The sequence below is a fragment of the Bos indicus genome, chromosome 18, assembly GCF_029378745.1.
Source record: "Bos indicus isolate NIAB-ARS_2022 breed Sahiwal x Tharparkar chromosome 18, NIAB-ARS_B.indTharparkar_mat_pri_1.0, whole genome shotgun sequence".
Taxonomy (NCBI): domain Eukaryota; kingdom Metazoa; phylum Chordata; class Mammalia; order Artiodactyla; family Bovidae; genus Bos; species Bos indicus.
The window spans coordinates 3,321,454-3,343,177 of record NC_091777.1 but is presented as its reverse complement, the minus strand read 5'-3'; the positions used below and the strand labels follow the sequence as shown (position 1 = coordinate 3,343,177).

Sequence of the window (21,724 nt, the reverse complement as noted above, 5' to 3'; positions counted from 1 at the left end):
TTTTAGTAGGAACCAGAAGGAAACAGATGGCATCCTCAAACTGGGACACCTCTAGGAGATTTTAGGAACTCACAGTGCAATGAAAGACTGCACAGATAGTGAGAGTGCAGCATCCCTGGGGTTGGCAATAATGAGGCTCCATCGCCACCCCTCGACCTGAGGGGCGCGGCAGGGAGCAGCCTGTGGCGGTGAGGATAAGGAGGATCTCCTGTCAGGAGCTGAGAGCTTCGCTTGAGCGATGGATCATCCAGGGGAATAAATAACCAAATATCCCATTCCTCCCTCCATCCTTTCTCTGCTGGGGACTCCATTGGTCAATGAGGCTCATGAAAGAAAAAATTATCCTCTACTTGTTAAAATGCAAGGAAGATTTATTCAGGCTTATTGCAGTAGGTATTAACAACTGTCACAGTAGGGGAGAAAGATCAGGCTTAACTTTTATTTTAAAAATTTTTTTTTGGAGTTCATTTGCTTTACAATGTTGTGTTAATTTCTGCTGTACAGCAAAGTGAATCAGTTACACGTATACATATATCCCCTCTCCTTTGGGTTTACTGCCTATTTAGGTCACCACAGAGCACTGGGTAGAGTGCCTGGTGCTGTAGAGGAGGTTCTCATTACCTATTTTATGCATAGTGTCATAGTGTGTATACGGGGGGCTTCCCTGGTGGCTCAGACGGTAAAGCATCTGCCTGCAATGCGGGAGACCCGGGTTCAGTTCCTGGTGTGTATATGTGAGTCCCATTCTCCCAGTTCATCCTGTCCCTGCCTTTACCCCTTGGTATCCTCTACATTCGTTCTCTGCATCTGTGTTTCTATCTGTGCTTTGTAAATAAAATCATCTATACCATTTTTTCAGATTTCACATATATGTGTTAATACACGGTATTTGTTTTTCTGACTTAACTTCATTGTGTATGACAGTCTCTAGGTCCATAGACATCTCTACACAGGACTCGGCTTCATTTTTCTTTTTCTGCCTGAGTAATGTCCCATTGTATAGATGTGCCCCGTTTGCTTTATCCATTCCTCTGTTGACGGACATGCAGGTTGTTTCCATGTCCTGGCTATTGTAAATAATGCGGCAGTGAACACTTGGGGTGCGTGTGTCTTTCTGAATTATGGTTTTCTCTAGGTGTATGCTCAATGGGGGGATTGCTGGGTCACACGGTAAGTCTATTTTTAGTCTTTTAAGAAAGCTCTGCTGTTCTCCATAGTGGCTGTATCAGTTTACATTCCTACCAACAGTGCAGGGTGGTTTGCTTTTCTCCACACTTCTGCAGCATTTGTTGTTTGTCGATTTTGCGATGATGACCATTCTGACTCAAGTGTACCTCATAGTTTTCAGGCTTGACTTTGCATGCAGCAAAGAGCTGGGGTTTGTGGCCAGGGAGCAGATGAGGGCTGGGAGGATGGTCTGTGGATGGGCCAGTGCCGAGGGCGACAGCAGGGGCGAGAGGGTTCTGGCTCACTGACCCAACAGGGCTCTTGTTGCAGCCGGGCCAAGGACTTACATGTCAAAGGTGGCAAATGAGGAAACTGTTCAGATACTGAGCGTGATCAGCTGTCAAGGGTGGGTGATGCTGTTTAACCTGATTTAGCAGGATTCTTGCTAAAATTGAGCTCTGCAAGCCCAGTGAGGAGGGGGGCCAAGTTTGAGACGTCATGGAGAAGAGGTTTCAAAGGAGCCTAAGACTGGATCAAGTAGAGAGTCTCTTGTTGATACACCCATACAGGACAGCATCTGGGGCAAGGAGCAGTGTGGAGACGGATGCAGAGGCATCTAGACGGGCCAGCCAGTGACGCATCCTTCAGCAGATTAATGAACTCACTCCTTCGTGACGGGGTGGAACCTGAGCTTCTTTGAAAGCTATAATGAAACATAACAAGATTACAAGGATATGTCTGACTGAGTAAAAAAGTCCTCACAGTTTGTACATAAAAACAGAGACACATTTCATTAATGATACATGGACTTTGGATTTCTCAATAAATCCAGCAGATGACCTTCAAAGTTGACATGATCATTTTTCTGAGATTTATCTCAAAAAATGTCCACAGTGGTCGTTGTGCTTGGGAAAAGACAGGGTCAAAAGGAATTCAGTTGATCTGAGGTGTCTAACAGCATTTTATCAGTGCAGACATCAGTATGTGCTGCAGGCTGCACACACATGGTGTGGAAAGTCTTCAGAAGAGTCTACAGGAGATACCAAATTTATTAAATGAAATTTATTTAACGCAGTAAAATTTTTTTTCAGTGTTGGAATTGTTTCAGTTAATAGAGGTTGCCCAGCAGAAACACATTGTTTGTTTATTTCTCTCCTCTCTAAACAGATTTAAGCAATACAGGAAAACCAGAGCAGGAGAGTAAAACATCCTGTCCCACATCCTTTGCTAGAATCACAGGAGCAAACGTTTGTAACTGAAAATGCATTTCCTCCACATGTTTAAAATAGTACACTGCTTTGGCTTAAAAAATCCAAAGTTTATACTTTGGGGATAGAGTAAACCAAACATCCAGTTTTCACTGGAGGCAGGAATCAGAGACGACAGTTAACTCTACAATTGGTAGAAGAAGCACCGCGCTCACCCTGCTGTGTCTGAATTCTCCTAGTCCTGTTACTCTAAGCGCTTTGTCCACTTCTCACCTTCCACTCCCCTCCAGCCCTGTTGACCAGTTGAATCCAGCTTCTGTCAGCGTTTGTGGGTGTTGGGCTGGTACATTCACTGCTTGTCTTCAACCCAGCATTTACTACTTACTTTATTCCAACAGTGGGCAGCCATGAGTGCCCTTCAAGTTTATGATCCCAGCCAGAGGTATTAACTTGTTTGATTAAGGGCTTACTGTTTTAGATTCCTCTTTATAGACTGAAAATGATCTAAACCAGTAAAACATAAGGGTTCAAGACATCATTTTCCTGTGTAATTTTGTGTTGTCATCTCGATCTGTTGAGGGGAAAAAAAAGGCTTCATTGTTGAGTCTCAGACATCATCCTAGGTGGTATCAGGTTAGCACTGTTTGCCCCAAAAATAGAAGAGAGAGGATTCCTCACAGTGTCACACTGCTGGTTGAAGACCTGTTGGTATTGAGTGTATTTGAGACATCCATCCCCAGGACCTTTACTTCATACAACAGAATCTGTCTGAGCCATTGATCTCTCCCAAACTCCTTGGACATGAGTTAAAACCTTGTTGGCTTTTAAGTTTCAATATATAGTCTTTTGATAGAGATCATTGGGCATTTTACTTCAAGAAATAAAAATCAAACATAGACACAGCACTGGGTTGGAAAAGTTTCTAATTTTTGATCTGAATCTCATTGCTGCTAAGTCGCTTCAGTCATGTCCGACTCTGTGCGACCCCATAGACGACAGCCCAGCAGGCTCCCTCGTCCCTGGGATTCTCCAGGCAAGAACACTGGAGTGGGTTACCATTTCCTTCTCCAATGCATGAAAGTGAAAAGTGAAAGTGAAGTCGCTCAGTCGTGTCCGACTATTAGCGACCCCATGGACTGCAGCCTACCAGGCTCCTCTGTCCATGGGATTTCCCAGGCAAGAGTACTGGAGTGGGGTGCCATTGCCTTCTCCCTGAATCTCATTATTGATCTCCAAATTTTGACCTCCAAATTATTCACAGAAAATATATTTACATCAATAGCAAAAAAAAAAAAAAAAGACAGGTTGTCTCAGAAATCTGACTCCACCTCCAGGTTTGATGCTCTTGTGAAATGCCTGATCAGGTGGCACGCGCCTGTGGGCCCGTGAGTAGGTATACATGACGAGGTTACTGAATGCCAGAGAAGGGCCATTCCTGGAAGAAGAGAATCAGCTTGTTTCAAAAGAATAAATATCATAAGTAAGTGCTTATTGGTAATTATTATAATTAATTATTATTAATTATAATTATATAATTATACAATTATATATTTATAATTTATATATATATTTATAAATATTTTATTGACATATTTCTAATTTATATATAATTAATTATTATAATTAAGTTCATTTGAAGAAAGTGGACATTCTAGACATGACTTGTGATATCTTTCATATTCGTTTTTAAGAGAACAAACAGTATTAGTTTAATAGTTTAAAATTGGATGTACCTTATCTCTCTTTAAAAAATAGCTATAGTGAACTGTATTTATTTACCAATTAAGTTATGCCGTTCTTTAGTTAGCTGCTACTGCTGCTGCTGCTGCAGTACTACTAAGTACTGCTACTGCTAAGTCGCTTCAGTCGTGTCCGACTCTGTGCGACCCCAGAGACGGCAGCCCACCAGGCTCTGCCATCCCTGGGATTCTCCAGGCAAGAACACTGGAGTGGGTTGCCATTTCCTTCTCCAATGCATGAAAGAGAAAAGTGAAAGTAAAGTTGCTCAGTCATGTCCAACTCTTAACGACCCCATGGACTGCAGCCCACCAGGCTCCTCCGTCCATGGATTTTCCAGGCAAGAGTACTGGAGTGGGGTGCCATTGCCTTCTACGTAGTTTTTAGCACTTCCCCCAAAATGCTGTCTATCTCCATTTTTATACACCTCTCTCTTCCCCACCGCCAGGAAACCACTAATCTATCTCTTTGTCTCGATTTGCCTGTTTGGACATTTCATATAAATGGAGTCATACAGCATTTCTTGCTTTGTGTCTGGCTTCTTTGACTAGCATGATGTGTGTTGGTTTTTTTGGCTGCACTGTGTAGCATGTGGGATCTTAGTTCCCTAACCAAGGATGGAACCCGTGTCCCCTGCTTTAGTGACTAAGCACACACAGACATTCATGTACAAGTTTTTGTAGGGATATGTGTATGAACCTGGGTATGAAATTTCTGGGTCATGTGGTAAGTTGGACACAGTTTTGGATAGGACAAGGAGCCATAAGAGGAGAATTCACGTGTTACCAAGAGGTTCCTTTGACCGTGATTTCTTTTAAAGCATGTGTACTTCTATATATAAACTCTGCTGTAGGAAAAAGAGACTGGTGGAAAGCTGTAATGTCCAGTAACATTATAAAAGAAATGGCTAGATAAAAGGTAAAGCAATTTCCTTCTGTCATAGTTCATGTTGGATGTAAGGAGAGAGGTTAAGACTTTTGGTTTGTTCCCACAGCCAGCTCTAAGCTTTCTACTTAGTGAGATTTCCTGTTTGATGATAATTTGGGGTTTTACTTCAGCTGACTCAGGGCTGGCCCTCCCCTTATTTTATTACTGTTTGTAAATAGATGAGTTTCATGACTTTTCCATTAATGTTTGAATGTAACTTTGTTGCTCTTAGTGGATGTGGTTCTGCCAGTAGGAGGTGTTCAGGAACATGTGGTGAGAGGGCGATTTTGGTGCCACATGACTTGAGACCATTGGTACTTAGTGGGTGGGGTTCAGGGGTACTGAATATCCTGCAGTGCTTAGGACAGTTTATGCAGAGAATTTTCTTTTCCAAAATGCCAGTAGTGTCCCCTTTGTGACATACTGTTTTAGGGAGCTGGGGTCCTTCGTTTTCCGGTTTGAGACTCCTCCAGGGTAGACATTCACAAACTGACAGTTGATGAATCAGATCTGTCCTTGGATGTTTTATTTGACCAGTATTTAAAAATCAGGAGAGTTGGCATAGGTGGATTATTGGCTTTTCTTCAGAAATAAGTTGTACCCCTGCCCCCACTCTTTCCTGACAGCAGGAAGGAACTGGAGCAGAGCCGATGGGTTGTGCCCATTCCCGTTCTCTCTCCTCAGTGTTGCTGCCTGCCAGGTCCCTGCAGTCAGGTGATTCTCACATGCTTGAACCCCGTGTTCCTCCTTAATGCTCAAGTTAATTACCTTTTGGAACCAACTTGTCTTCTAGATTAAGTATCAGACTTACTGCCTTCTCAGACTGTAGGTTAAATGTTTATCTGCTTTAAAAGAATAAGTAGTTTCTGTTTATTGATAGTTTACCAGATTTAAGACACAGTCCTAAATGTACATGTATTATTTCATTTACTCCCCATGGACACTTCAAGAGACAGGTGCTAACTTTGTGCCCGTTTCACAGAACAGGAAACTGAAACTCAGGGAGGTGCTCTTAATTTGTTAAAAGTGCATAGTTGTTGGATGGTGAAGCCTGGATTCAAGTCTAGGTCTACTTGAGACCAAAACCTGAACTCTCAGCCACTGTGCCTTACAACCACTCCTTCTTATTTTCCTAATTGACCTTTTTTGTTAAAAGTATCTCTTCAGCTTTATAACTGATGAAGGACCCTTTAAGGCTATTTTGTGTTTTGTTATTTTTGAAGGAAGTGAGATGACTATTTAATCCCGTTTCCTTTGTAAGCCTTTTCCTCATTAACCATGACTAGTCGGGTTTCCTGTATTATATTTTAATCTCAGCCTTATCTCATGAAATTGAAGGAGCTAACACATTTTAAAAATGAGTTCCAGGTTTGTTTAGAAAGCAAAGATACCTCTTTGCCGACAAAGGTCTGTATGGTCAAGGCTGTGGTTTTTCCAGTAGTCATGTATGTATGGGATGTGAGAGTTGGACCATAAAGAAGGCTGAGCGCTGAAGAATTGATGCTTTCAAATTGTGACACTGGAGAAGCCTCTTAAGAGTCCCTTGGACAGCAAGGAGATCAAACCAGTCAATCCTAAAGGGTATCAACCCTGAATATTCATTGGAAGGACTGATGCTAAAGCTCTAATACTTTAGGGCTACCTGATGTGAAGAGCCTACTCCTTGGAAAAGAGGCTGATTGATGCTGGGAAAGATGGAAGGCAAGAGGAGAAGGGGGCGACAGAGGATGAGATGGTTGGATGACATCACCGACTCAATGGACATGAGTTTGAGCAAACTCCAGGAGGTCATGAAGGACAGGGAAGTCTGGCGTGCCACAGTCCGTGGGGTCGAAAAGAGTCGGATACAACTTGGCGACTGAACAACAGCAGCAGTGGACTCCTACTGAGGTCTGAATTTTACATTGCAGAAAGCTTATGTGAGGACCCCCCTCCCAGCTTCCAGGGGACCCAAGTAGGAGATATCCTTGTCTGGCTTGTTTTAAGGTCATTTCTTCTTGCAACCCTTTGTTCCAGAGTAGGACTATCTAGAAACAGCTTTTAAGAGGAAATGATTGATTCTATCAGCCTCACTGGTACTGCTGTTACTTTACTTATCAGCTCCAGAATGCTGCTTTTTGTTGGGGCAAGAAAACCCTGTACCGACTTTCACCTACATGTTCTTCAATGGATGCTTATATTCTGCTTCATTTGGTTTTAGCTTATTCTTAAATTTTATTTTAGTTATACTCTACAGTTGTTGCAGGTATAGGGTAAGTGGATTTGAAATTGAAATTAAACAATTCTTTTAAGATTTCCCCATGAATACTTGGAATATTTTGAATTTATTACAGGTGATCTCATCTCATGCGCATTCTTGATTTGAAGAGATTGTTCCAGGTCAAGCTAGTAACTGAAAGAATTATGAATGGAGAGATTAATGATATTCCTTTCACCCCACCCTTCACTTTTTTGGGGAGACTTTTTGATATTTGGATCAAGTAATTCATGCATCTAAATGAGAACCCAAACATGGAAACACTGCAAAGTAAGGACATTTTTCCTTTGTAGTCACTAGGATGGGATTGAATCCCTACAGCAAATACTATGCCTCTAGGAAATGTCGCTTTTGGTTTTCAGGTTGCCCAGAGTTGAACAAGCTCTAGTGATCTTAGCAAGTCCTATCAAGGAGTTGCTTTATTACGCAGAGCAACCTCCTTTTAAACACTTTGCCTTTACCCTTGAGTTAAAGCGGCAACAAGCCTAAGAGCCAGGTACCTGTATGTGTTACAAATTTAAAAATTTTTATTTTTCTGTATTCCTATACCCTTGATTTTGCCAAATTTCTCTTGGTGTGAAATAGGAAAGGAAGATGCTTTGAGTGCTTCTTGGAGTGTAGGGAAGCATAGAAAGGGTAGGTAGCTGAAGTTATGACTCGTGAAGTTCACTTGGTGCGATAATAGGAAATTGATTTGGAAAAGATACATAGAGGCCTTCATTTAAGAAGAGAATTGTGATGCTGTAGGGACGAAGTGGAAATATTTTGATTGTAACATGAATTTATTGATTTTAGTTGCTTCTTGTGTTTTGGCTTCTTTCAGTGTGCACTAGAGGGCAGAGTTCCCCTGAAAAGATGGTTTGTCTTTGGCAACATCCCAGCAGAAGAAACATTCATTCCTAAGATCGGGTATATAAGTGTGTACATTTTTCTCTAATGATATGAGATTATTCTCTTGGTATGAAATATTTTTATGTTTTATATATAGTTTCTACATTTTTCTTTTATTAGAGAATTTGTTTTGTTTTAAATTGTACCATTGTGCTTAGAAAGTGGAAAATGATTTTTCTTCTCTTGAGTTCTTTCATTGCCAGTCCCAGAGGCTAATCGTTTTAGCCAGTTATCAGTTATATTCCAATCCTTCCCTATATTATGCTAATATATTATAATATATATACATTAAAACAAAAATGGACTTATTCTTTCTTCAACTTGTATTTTTAAACAGTCTTATTTTGGATATCTTTTCAGGTCCAGTATAAACATCTACACGTCTTTATGCCTGCATGATACTCTGTTGTGTGAATATTCTATAATTTGAATAACCAACCATTCCCTTATTGGTGAACTTTTAGTTTTCCAGATTTTGCACTTATGAATAGTTCTGTAGTAATCCTTGTACATACTTTTTTTTTTTAATCTTCTCATGCTGTTATTTCTGGAAGACAGATTTCTTATAAGTGGAATTGCTGAGTCAAATGTATGCACCTTAAATCCTAATAGATGCTGCCAAATAGGCAACAACAGTTTGAAATCTCCAGTGTTATGTGAGTTGGAGGGCGCATTTCTGCACATCATTACTTGACTAGTATCCAAAGATTTCTCCACAATCATGTTAACTGATTCCTCTTAACCTACTGGTTTGTGTTGTGGCTTAAAATTCTCCCTCCTTTGAAAATTTTTATCAGAAACAGACTTTTTTTTTTCTTCCAAGGATTAAACTAGTGCTACATTTTGGTGCATTTTTCAAATGTTAGAAAAAGAATTAAGATTTTGGTATCACCTATAGATTGTCTCCATGTCATATCAGATCATCAAAGTTAATTAATTCTCAGTCATTTAAGAGTTCAGATAAAAACCTGAGTTTTATGAACGCTGAGAGCAATTGTGAGCCAGTTTAGGGACTGCAGTATATTATAGATTCTTTAAAATGCTATGTGTTACTTCTCTCTTTATGTCCTTAGTGGTGGAAGTCACTATTCCCAAATGTTTTCATGTCAGTGAAGAATGTCATTTGTCCTAAGCTTAGCAGCCAGTGGTTCTTACATTCTGATCATGTTCTGATACAGGCATCTTGCTACTGTTTGGTGGGAGGTTATGATTATATAGCGGAGAAGGCAATGGCACCCCACTCCAGTACTCTTGCCTGGAAAATCCCATGGACGGAGGAGCCTGGAGGGCTGCAGTCCATGGGGCCGCTGAGGGTCGGACACGACTGAGCGACTTCACTTTCATTTTTCACTGTCATGCATTGGAGAAGGAAATGGTAACCCACTCCAGTGTTCTTGCCTGGAGAATCCCAGGGACAGGGGAGCCTGGTGGGCTGCCGTCTCTGGGGTCGCACAGAGTTGGAGACGACTGAAGTGACTTAGCAGTATGATTATATAGAAAGATTCATATTTGATAAATATTTTTATTTGGATTGGGGAGTTTTTCTTATGGGAGAGGCTGAGTAGCTTTGTTCTCTTTATTTTGGTCAGGGATTGAAAATCAGGCTGATGTGAGGTCCAGCACTGAACTGTAGTCAGTTACTAGCCCTGGATTCTTGCCAAAACCCTGTTATCCGAGGGAACCTATGATAAACGTCATTCAAAATAATTTAAAATTTCTAACCTAGGCTAATATTTCTGTATCATTAAGAAAATGGGAGATTCTGAATAAGTGTTAATCTTTGGATATATTAATAGTAATTCTGGATGCTTATGACCATAAAAAAAATGTCACAGCCTTTTGAAAGTTAGACTTCCCTTGAATTTGAAATGCTTGCAATTTCATAGCTGCTTATTTGAGAATGAGCAAGAGCAGTCCACGCTTTGCATTGGCTTTTGCTTTAAACTGGGATCATTTAGCCCCAGATGCTTGCGAGATGGTGAACTGTAAGAGGTAGGAACCAAAAGAGAAGAGTTTCTCTATAGTCAAAGTGTGACATGTCTTATTTAAAGTGAGAATTAGAAAGATCCAAAGGATCCCATGTATAAAACACTCTTGATCTTGAACTCTTGTCTCATGTAACTAGTTTCAAAGAAAAGATTTGAGGGAGTTTCCTTTAGAGCATTAACCACAAGCATCATGTCTGCTTCCCAGCTGTGTTTCTGTATATGCTGTGGGTTAATGAAATCCTAGTTTTTGAAAGCATTTCAGAAAGTCATTCCAATTAAGTTTACGTTGGACCTATCTGGACCTCAATTTCTCAGTCTTGCTGTGATGAAGCCAACTTTCTTATTAGGCTAACTTGGACAATCAGCTATGTGTTTTACAGTATCATAGAAGAATGAGCCAGGTAGAATTTCAGCACAAAGGCTTAGCTTTTGAAGTATCTGTCTTTATGAAACTGGAGTTATATATGTATTTTTTAAAGCTCCTTTGAAATAGGACTTTGGTCAGCATCAAAATGAAAGCGAAGGATCAGTGCTTCTCAGATGTAGTAGGAAAAGTTTGGATAAAGGCTTCTGTTTTCCGTACATTTATCAATCCCTAGGGGAATTGATTGGCAATGGAAAATGGAACACATCTCCTTTCTCCCAGCGTTGTGTGTCATCTACTTACAATACAGTATCTCAGGACGCCCCTTCCTGATAAGACTGACATATCTCTGAGCTTCCCACTGCCGCCTCCTCTGTGTGTGTAGGGCGTCCACAGGGTTCAAAGGCCTCTTCTTCTGACCATCTCTTCAGTGCTGGTAGTTCGCTGTCTGTCTAATACTGCTTTTATCCTGAACTCCAGACCCATGTTTCTCATTGCTTGCTACAAGTTTATTCTGAATCCTCTTGACACCACAGTGGTCCAACATTTAATTCATTTTCTCTAAATTCTTCCATTTTACAGTACTGGAGAAATGGAGCCTGGGAAGCTAAGTAGCTTCTCAGAGAGAACTTCTAAACTAAAGCTTCTTTCTAATCCATTTTTCCTACCCGCTTGTCTGTCTCTGGAGAAAGACTATACCACCACTATTTCCTAAGTCATTCATCCCAGCCTCAGTGCTGTCTTCAATTCTTTCCTTTTTTTTTCCTATCCTTCCCCTACTCCCAACTGCCCAGTCCATTCAGTTCAGTTCAGTTCAGTCGCTCAGTCGTATCCGACTCTTTGCAACCCCATGAATCGCAGCACGCCAGGCCTCCCTGTCCATCACCAACTCCCAGAGTTCACTCAGACTCACGTCCATCGAGTCGGTGATGCCATCCAGCCATCTCATCCTCTGTCGTTCCCTTCTCCTCCTCCCCCCAATCCCTCCCAGCATCAGAGCCTTTTCCAATGAGTCAACTCTTTGCATGAGGTGGCCAAAGTACTGGAGTTTCAGCTTTAGCATCATTCCTTCCAAAGAAATCCCAGGGCTGATCTCCTTCAGAATGGACTGGTTGGATCTCCTTGCAGTCCAAGGGACTCTCAAGAGTCTTCTCCAACACCACAGTTCAAAAGCATCAATTCTTCGGCACTCAGCTTTCTTCACAGTCCAACTCTCACATCCATACATGACCACTGGAAAAACCGTAGCCTTGACTAGACGGACCTTTGTTGGCAAAGTAATGTCTCTGCTTTTCAATATGCTATCTAGGTTGGTCATAACTTTCCATTAAGTCCTTTTAATTCCACCTTCAGAATGTTCTGAATATTCATTTATATTCTTTCCTTCTCTCTCTTCGTGCCTTCTGTCTATATTTCATCTTCACTGACATTGCCTCTTTTCTGGGTCTTTCTTCATCATCTGTCTTGTAATTGAAATATTTTCTGAAGTCTTTGAATAGCTTGGATTATTATAATTGGTTCCTAAATTTAGTTAAGAGACTGCAGTCTCCCTTCCTGTATCCACCCTGGATGCCATTGCTGGAATAAGAGATTTTGGGCAATGGTTCAATTTAGATCCTATCACTTGCTCAAAAATTTGATTATTTTTGCCTACTATTCAGTTCAAATTCTTTAGCCTAATATTAGTGAACAATGGATTTTAGTTCCAGCAAACCACACATTTTTCTGTTACTCTATTTGACAGCCAGAGAAGGGTCCTTCCCTTTGCCCCATATTTTCCTCCATCAGCTTATTCAGACTCCCTGTCTCCACCCCAGGTGCCGTCATCTCTTCCCATCTGTGGGAATCCTGCCCATTTTTCAAGCCCAGCTCTGCCCTCTCACACTCTGTCCTGATGCAGATCCTCTCTGTTTGTACTCCTGTCCCACTAATGGCCCTTTAAATATGTGACCATGAAGTATAGTTATTTTATTCTTCCTTATTCATGCCTTGAAGAGAATAAAACTCTTAAGATCTTTTCTTTGACGTTGAATTTCTGCAGTTCAATACTGGGTGGATGGTACAGATTTAATTTTGTTTCTTAAATCTGAAAATTCATGCCTTTTGAAAGTTCTGAAAATTTCTCAGGCATTGTCTCTTTGAATATTGTCTGTTTGCATTTTATCATCACCGTTTAGAATGCCTATATGTCAGGTCTTTTCATTTTGTCCTCCACATCGCTTCACTTCTCTAGTATTTTTCACCTCGCTGTATCTCTGAGTTGTCTTTTGGCTCTTTCCAGTGTCCCAGTTCTTTACTTTTTCTTCAGCTATGTCTAAGCTGTTTTAACTTGTTCACTGAGTTTCATTTCAATAAGTATGTTTTCTTTTTATTTTTACAATTTTTATTTGATTTGTTTGCAAATCTGCTTGTTTTTTTCTCATAGGATCATGTGGTTTTGAGGTTTTCTTTTATATTCATCATCGTTTTATGTGTGCTTCCTTTATAGTTTCTGTCTGATTGTTCTTTTATCAGAAGTTCTTAGAGGTCTAAAGCTGTCTTTATTTCATTTGTTGTCTCTTATAGTGGGTTATGGCCCTTTGTGTTTAGTATTCTTTATCATCTTTACTAAGGTTTTGTCTGTGGCGTGATCTCATATGGCCTAGTGAAATTATATTTCTCTAAAGTAAGATGAATTCTCCACTCGGTGCCCTGGCTTTTTATGTTTTCTTTTTTCTTTTTTTGCTTTGAAGTTTCTGGAACACTCAGCTATCATAACTGGAATAATTATGAATCCTAATTATCACAGGCCAGGGTTCCAGTTCTCAGGAGATACTCCCCCCCCACCCCCACGTTTTCCCTACTGTCCAAGCAGAGAGAAGCTTTCTTGTTTGCTCTGTAGGCTGTTAGGTGAACTTTTCTTAGTCTGTCCTTTCCCTGAGGATACACAGTTTCTGTTTTATTTGAGACTTTAGTTCTAGCCTTCCACCTTTTACAAGTCCGAGACTAGTCCTGTTATCATGTGGATAGCAAAACCCAGGGCGGAAGTTATTGAAACTCCTTCCCCACCGCATTCAGCTCCTCTAGCCACTGGATCAGCTCATATTCTGCCACTGTGGTTTCAGTTCCTTCCTTGATCCTGGCACCCTGGACGTTTCCCTTTTCTCTCGCCGGGTTTAACTATGCATTTAAAATAATGTTTGGTCTTTTGGTATATTTAAATCTAGTGTTTCTAGGTCTTCATTGGAGAATGTTTAGGTTACATTAAACATTCATCTTGCCTGAACTGGAAGTTCATTGTGAGAAGTCGCTCAGTCGTGTCCGACTCTTTGCGACCCCATGGACTGTAGCCTGTCAGGGTCCTCTGTCCATGGGATTCTCCAGGCAAGAGTACTGGAGTGGGTTGCCATTTCCTTCTCCAGGGGATCTTCCCAACCCAGGGATCGAACTCAGGTCTCCTGCATTGCAGACGGACACTTTACCACCTGAGCCACCAGGGAAGCCCCTCTTTAAGGGCAGATACTATGTATTGCTTTTTTAAAAAATGTTTCCCTGCAGCTAGTACGAAGTTGGTCATTACAATTGGCGAATTTGAAGTTACTCAAAGGAAATACTTCTGACTACACTGAGCATAGGAAGAAATACCCAGTAACCTATTAAAAAAAAAGGGGGTGGGGGGAACGGCATCTAGAGGCATTCAGGATGGTGCAGCGTCTGACGTTCCATCGTAGGCTGTCCTACAATACAGCCTCTACAAAACCAGGCCGTCCCAAACCCCTGGTAATAGAATTGTTTACCTTTATACCAAGAAGGTTGGGAAAGCACCAAAATCTGCATGTGTTGTGTGCCCAGGCTGACTTAGAGGCGTTCGTGCTGTGAGACCAAAAGCTGTCATGAGGTTGTCTAAAACGAAGAAACTTGTCAGCCGAGCCTATGATGGTTCCTTGTGTGCTAAATGTGTCTGCGACAGGATCAAGCGTGCTTTCCTTATTGAAGAGCAGAAGACGTTGTGAAAGTATTGAAAGCACAAGCACAGAGTCAGAAAGCTAAATAAAAAATGAACCATTTTTGAGTAATAAAAAAGAAAATACCCAGTAACCTTTAAAAACACATTTGATGACTTTCTTTCATATCAGAAAGAAACTGATTCTTCTATTCAAACCCTATTGATTTTTACCATTAAAATACTGTATATCTTAAATATCTGTTGTTTTTCTTCCCTCTTTTGAGCTATTTACATTGCTCCCTTTGTTGGTTTTCCTTGTTCTCTTCAGAAACAAAATATCTGGGAATATTTTTTGTTACATTTTCTAAAGCATCCATGAATTTTCCTCATTCTCATATTAGTCTTATTTGTTGCCTTCCCCCGCCCCGCCCCCAGCTCCATCTTAATGTCTCTTTTGAAAATCTTTACCACCAGGTGTTGTGGAGCTTCTTTTTGTCTGTCTGGTGCCTCACCCTCTCAGAAATCTGCAGGACATTTCATAAATGCCGCACTTCATGGGAGGCAAGGAGCCGAATATTCAAAACCATTGATTTCCCAGTGTTCTTTGTAGCTACTTTTCAGTCAGGAACCTGGGCTGCTTGAGTCAGATACCTGCCCAGGATTTTCAGTCCAGCCTAGTGAGGCAGAGGCAGCGAACTCGGAAGATCTTCCCGGGCCCACGTAGGGGCAGCAGCTGCAGTGCGTGTGGGACCCCAGACAGCAGCACCGTCAGTCTAGGTCTGTGGTGTGATTTGGGGGTATTGTTTCCAGCTTCTGAACTTGCTTCTTATATCCTGGATTTTGATGAGTAACCCAATACCTTTTTTTTTTTTTTAATTAAACTTTCTATTTTGAGAGATTGTAGACTCACATGCAGTTTGTAAAATAACAGCTTTCTTGAATCCTTGATCCAGCATCCCTCTATTGTAACATCTTACAGTATCACAAATAAAGTGCTACAGATAGTCATGTACAGGTTTTGTGTGGTTGTTAAGTGTGTGTATTTGTGGGGTGTTTTGTTTCATTTCTGTCGCGCCATGTGTCTTGCTGGCTTTTAGATCCCTGACCAGGGATTAAACCCGGGCTACAGCAGTGCAAGTACTGAGTCCTAACCCCTGAACTGCCAGGGAATTCACATAAGTGTGTTATTTTTGTATTTTTGTGTGAACAAGTTTTCTATTGCTACTATAACAGATTACCATAAATGCAGCTACTTACAAAGCACAAATTTATTGACTTACAATTTTGTAGGCTAGAAGCCCAACACCATGGTTTCACCATGCTAAAATCAAAGCGGATCTGTATTCCTAGTGATTGTAGGACTACTAAGGGCTTCATTTTCTTGCTCTCAGCTGTGGGCCTTCCCAGCTTCCAGAGACCACCCACTTTCCTTGACTCGTGGCCCGCTTCTGTTTTCAAAGCCAGCAGCAGCTGGTTGATTCCTTCTCAAGCTAAGAATGTCTGTTCCTCCTTTCATCTCATCTCTAACCTAGCTGGGAAAGGTTCTCTGCCTGTGAGGATTTCTTTGATTATATTGGGCCCACACTGATAATCGAGGATTATCTCCACTGTCTCAAGGACCATACCCTTAATCACATCTGCAGAGTCCCTTTTGCCATGGAACTGTAAGGTAACTAAATCAGATTCCAAGAGGGTAGGGAGTGAATATCAGGGAGAGGGGTCCTTATTCTTCTCAACACATTTAAAATTTCATTTCTCAGAGGTAAATGCTCTGAGAGGGAGTTAATTACTGAGTCATGGTAGTTGAGAGTGAAACTACCATATAGTAGGAGAGTGAAAAAGTTGGTTTAAAGCTCAACATTCAAAAAATGAAGTCATGGCGTCCAGTCCCATCACTTCCTGGCAAATAGATGGGGAAACAATGGAAACAGTGACAGACTTTATTTTCTTATTTCATTGGGAGGACTGATGCTGAAGCTCCAATCATTTAGCCACCTGATGTGAATAACTGACTCATTGGAAAAGACCCTGATTCTGGGAAAGATTGAGGGCAGGAGGAGAAGGGGATGATAGAGGATGAGATGGCTGGATGGCATCACCGACTCAATGGACATGAGTTTGAGTTAACTCCGGGAGTTGGTGATAGACAGGGAGGCCTGGTGCGCTGCAGTCCATGGGGTCACAAAGAACCGGACATGACTGGGCGACGGAACTGAACTGATGGTCGTTGAATGTATACTTTTATAAGAAACTGTCCAACTTTTCCAAAGGGGCTGTGCCATTTTACATTTCCACCAGTAGTGTGTAAGGGATTCAGTTTCTCTGCATTCTTATCAACATTTGGCATGGTCATTATTGTTTATTTTAGCCACTCCAGTAGGTGTGAAGTGATGCTTCATTATGATTTTAATTTATATTTCTCTAATGGCATATAAATACATTTCCCTAAGGTGTTAAATACTTTTTCATGTGCTCTTTTGTCATCTATATATCCTCTGGTGAAATGACTGTTCTTGTCTTTTGCCCATTTTCTAACTGGATTGTTGAACTTCTTACTGCTGAGTTTTAAGAGTTGTCTGTAAATTCTAGATATTTGTCCTTTATCAGATACTAAGTTTGCACATCCTTTCTTCCAATGTATAGCTGTCTTATCCTTTTAAGAAGATTTTCACAGGGCATATGTTTGTGATTTTGATGAAGTCCAATTTATCAGTTTTTCCTTTTATGGATTTTCCTTGAGGTGTCAAGTCTAAGAATGCTTTGCCTAGCCCTAGGCCCCACAGATTTTTCTTTGATTTTTTTTTTTTTAATTTTATGTTTTACATTTAACTTCATGAACTGGTTTTGAGTTATTTTTTGCATGAGGCATGTGATTTAAGTCAAGGATGATTTTTTAAATTTTTGTTTCATTTTATTTATTTTTTTGCCTGTGCCATCCTCTTTGTGGCAACATTTGTTGAAATGGCTATCTTTGAATTACTTTTGCCCTTTTGTCAAAAATTAATTCGGCTTATTTATGTAGTTCTGTTTCTGGGTTCTCTGTTCCATTGACATGTGTCTATCCCACAATCTTGATTACTGATCTATAAAATAAATCTTGAAATCTGGTCATCTGATTCCTTCCACTTCATTATTTCATTTCAGAAGTATTTTTTAAAAACTCTAGTTCTTTTGCCTTTCCAAATAAGTTTTGAAATAATTTTGTCAGTGTCTAGAAAAACTCTGGGATTTTGATAGGAATTCCTGTCAAACCTTGTTAAACCTTGTTATGGACTGAATTGTGTTCCTCCCTCCCCTCTTAAAAACTCGTATTTTGAAGCTTTAACCCCCAGTGTGACTGTGTTTTGGGATAAGGTATTAAAGTAAATAATGTTAAATGAGGTTATAAGGGTGGGTGCTCATCCCATAGGATCAGTCTCCTTATAAGAAGAGGAAGAGACACCAGACCTCTCTCTGCAAATATTAACAGAGAAGGGGTCATGTGAAGACACAGCAAGAAGGTATTTGTTTGCCAACCAGAGAGGTCTTACCTTGATCTTGGATTTCCAGCCTCCAGAACTGTGCTGCTGCTGCTGCTAAGTCACTTCAGTCGAGTCCGACTCTGTGCGACCCCAGAGACGGCAGCCCACCAGGCTCCTCTGTCCCTGGGATTCTCCAGGCAAGAACACTGGAGTGGGTTGCCATTTCCTTCTCCAGTGCATAAAAGTGAAAAGTGAAAGTGAAGTCGCTCAGTTGTGTCCAACTCTTAGCGACCCCATGGGCTACAGTCTACCAGGCTCCTCCGTCCATGGGATTTTCCAGGCAAGAGTACTGGCGTGGGGGGCCATTGCCTTCTCTGTCCAAAACTGTGAGGAAATGCATTTCTGTTATTTAAGCCACTAGTCTATGGTATGCTGCTATGGGGCAGCCCAGGCAGACTAATATAAACCTATAAGTCAGTCCAGAGGGTATTGATATCTTTATTATATTGAGTCTTTCAATCCATGAACTTTGTATGTGTCTCCATTTATTTTTATTAGCATTTTATAATTTTAAACATATAAGTCCTATATATATAATTTGTTAGAGTTATGCCTAATATTTCATTGTCTTTTGAATGATTAAAAATGGCATTGTATTTTTAAATTAATCTTTGTCTTCATTAACATTTTTCTCTTCTACAGTCTATTTTGTCAGATATCAGTATAGCCACTCCAGCTCTCTTTTTTAAAATTGACTTTATTTTATTTTTTTTAATTTGTTTGCATCACACGGGTTGCAGGATCTTAGTTCCCCCAACCAGGGGTTGAACCTGTGCCTTTGGCAGTGAAACTGCAGAGTCCTAACCACTGGACTGCCAGAGTTTCCCTCTTATTGTATTTTTAATTTTAATGTTGACATGTTCATTGCTAGTAATGGAAATATAATTGATTTTTGTGTGTTTTTCTTATACCCTGCAACCTGACTTAACTCACATGTTCTAGCATTTTTAAAAATAGACTCCTTGGGATTTTTGCATAGTTAATCTTGCAAAAGAAAGTGAAGTCACTCAGTCGTGTCCAACTCTTTGCGACCCCATGGACTGTAGCCTACCAGGCTCTTCTGTCCATGGGATTCTCCAGGCAATACTCCTGGAGTGGATTGCCATTTCCTTCTCCAGGGATCTTCCCAACCCAGGGATCGAACCCAGGTCTCCCCCATTGTAGACAGACACTTTACCGTCTGAGCCACCAGGGAAGCCAGTCTTGCAAATAGGGGCAATTTTATCCCTTGTTCTGTCTCTCTTCCCTTTTCCTTTTCTTGCCTTAGTGCTCTGGCACAGACACAGCACTGTATTGAATAAGAGAGTGAGAGCAGATATCCTTGCTTTGTTCCCAGTCTTAGGGAGAAACAGTACGTTTCACTATAATGTATAAGCTCTACATGTAAAATATGTACACTGTAATGTAAAAAGCCACAGGCTTTTTGTATTGTAGATGCTTTTCATCAAGTTGAATAAGTACCCCCTCTATTGCTGATTTTTTTCAGGATTTTTATCATAAGTAGGTGTTAAATTTTGTCAGTTGCTTTTTTTGTATAGATTGATATAGTCAAGTGATTTATTTTCCTTTAGCCTGTTAATATGATGGATTATGTTGATTTTTTTTTTGAGCATTGCTGTGATGCAGTTGACATACTGTATAATTCAGCTGTTTAAAGTGTACACATCTGTGGTTTTTAGTACAGTCACAGAGTTTTGCATCTCCCCCACAAGAACTCCTGCACGCATTAGCTGTCACTCCCCATCTCCTCCCACCCCGCCTGTTCCTTTCACTTCAACCGAGGTAGCCACCAGTCTGTTTCTTTCTCTATGGGTTTGCCTATTCTGAACATTTCATATAAATGGAATGGATAATACATGATCTTTTGTCTCTGGCTTTTTCACTTAGCGTGGTATTTTTAAGGTTCATTCATACTGTAGCATATTTCATTTCTTTTCGTTGCTGTGTGTGTGCTTGGTCACTCAGTCGTGTCTGACTCTTTGCGACTCCATGGATTGTAGCCCACCAGACTCCTCTGCCATGGGGATTCTGCAGGCCAGAATACTGGAGTGGGTTGCCATGCTCCCCTCCAGGGTATCTTCCCAACCCAGGAATCAAACCCAGGTCTCCTGCATTGCAGGTGGATTCTTTACCGTCTGAGCCACCAGGGAAGCCATGTAATAGTCCATTGTATGGCTATCCGTTATCAGTTGATGGACATTTAAGTCAGTTTCCACTTCTTGGCTATTATGAATAAGGCTGTAAGTATTTGTATACAAGATTTTCTGTGGACATGTGTTTTCATTTCTCTTGGAGTGGACGTGAGTGGGGTCATATGGTAACTGTGTTTAACTATTTGAGCAGCTTGCAGACTGTTTTCCAAAGAAACATTTCCACAAACGTTCTACTTTTCCTCATCCTCATCAGTACTGTTATTATCCTTCTTTTTGGTCATAACTATCTTTGGGGGTATGAAGTGCCATCTTACTATAATCTTGATTTGGAATTCCCTGGTGGCTTATGATATTGATCATCTTCATGTGCTTATTAGCCATTTGTATATCTTTTTTTGAGAAGAGTCTATTCAGATCTGCTCTTCATTTTTAATTGGGTTGTCTTTTTGTTATTGAGTTGTAAGAGTTCTTTATATATTCTGAATACATGTCCCCTGCAGTAGAAGTGCAGTCTTCACCACAGGACTGCCAGGAAAGTCCCCTGCACCTCTTCTAAATTTATTGACATTAGTTTTATGACCCTGGATGTGGTCTAGCTTGGTATTTGTTCTGTGAATGCTTCAAAGCCTAAATTCCTTTTCTGTGTAAATCAGCCAGAGGCAGTGTCTGTGTCTTTGTCTAGAAACTTTAATACTTGCTTCCCACTGCATCTGTTAATAGCCTTTATTGCAACACTTGCTGTACTGTCCTCTGTCAGTTTACATGTTGGTCTGTGAACTTGAGGATGTAGGTTTTGTGTCTTTTTTTTTTTTTCTTTAATACCCATTCTGGTACGTGGAAAATAATTTATAGGCATTTCTTGGATGAATGAATAAATAAATAGATTTTATTAATGATCACCATTTTTTAAAAGTCTTACGTAAACTCAGATCTAAGGAGATTTCATTTTTTTTGCTTATGTGTATTCTCCTATCAGTCTTAATCTTAAAAGCAGAATGTTTTTGGTTCCACAGCTTGTGTTCAGCAAGTGATTGACCCCTGAAACAAACTGTAATGTCTATTTATGTAATGAGAATGACATTTCATTTCAGCTTGATCATGTCGTATTTCAAGCATAGACATGTGGGAAGTTCCTTACTCATTCCACAAGACTTATTTCACAACTCCTGCTATTTCCTTTATTACAGGTTGACTTGTCCTCTTGTTGTAAAAGTGTTGCTTCCATAACAAGACATTTCACAATACACATCCTTGTACAGTGAACAAAAGCTCTGATATGTACCTAGAAGCCTTGTTTTCTAGTCAGGAAGCACATGGTATTCCCTCAGCCTTTCCTGCACTTAACTTTGAGTTTCCTTATGGATAACTGTTTGGTTGTTTTCTCCATTCAGTGTAGGTACTGGGTAGCTCAGACAGGAAAGAATCTGCTTGTAGTGCAGGAGACCCAGGTTCAATCCCTGGGTCAGGAAAATCCCCTGGAAAAGGAAATGGCAACCTATTCCAGTATTCTTGCCTGGGAAATCCCACGGACCGAGGTGCTGACCTACAGTCCAAGGGGTCAGAAAGAGTTGGACACGACTGAGCAA

At 40.6% G+C, this 21,724-nt stretch overlaps 1 protein-coding gene and 1 pseudogene across 1 annotated transcript in view; both read left to right on the top strand.

Annotated features, from left to right (window-relative positions):
- CFDP1 (craniofacial development protein 1) overlaps positions 1-21,724 on the top strand; it is a 104,363-nt gene that overhangs the window by 21,463 nt on the left and 61,176 nt on the right. The window lies entirely within an intron of this gene.
- Positions 7,373-21,724, top strand: part of LOC139177026 (large ribosomal subunit protein eL34-like) — a 50,063-nt pseudogene continuing 35,711 nt past the window's right edge.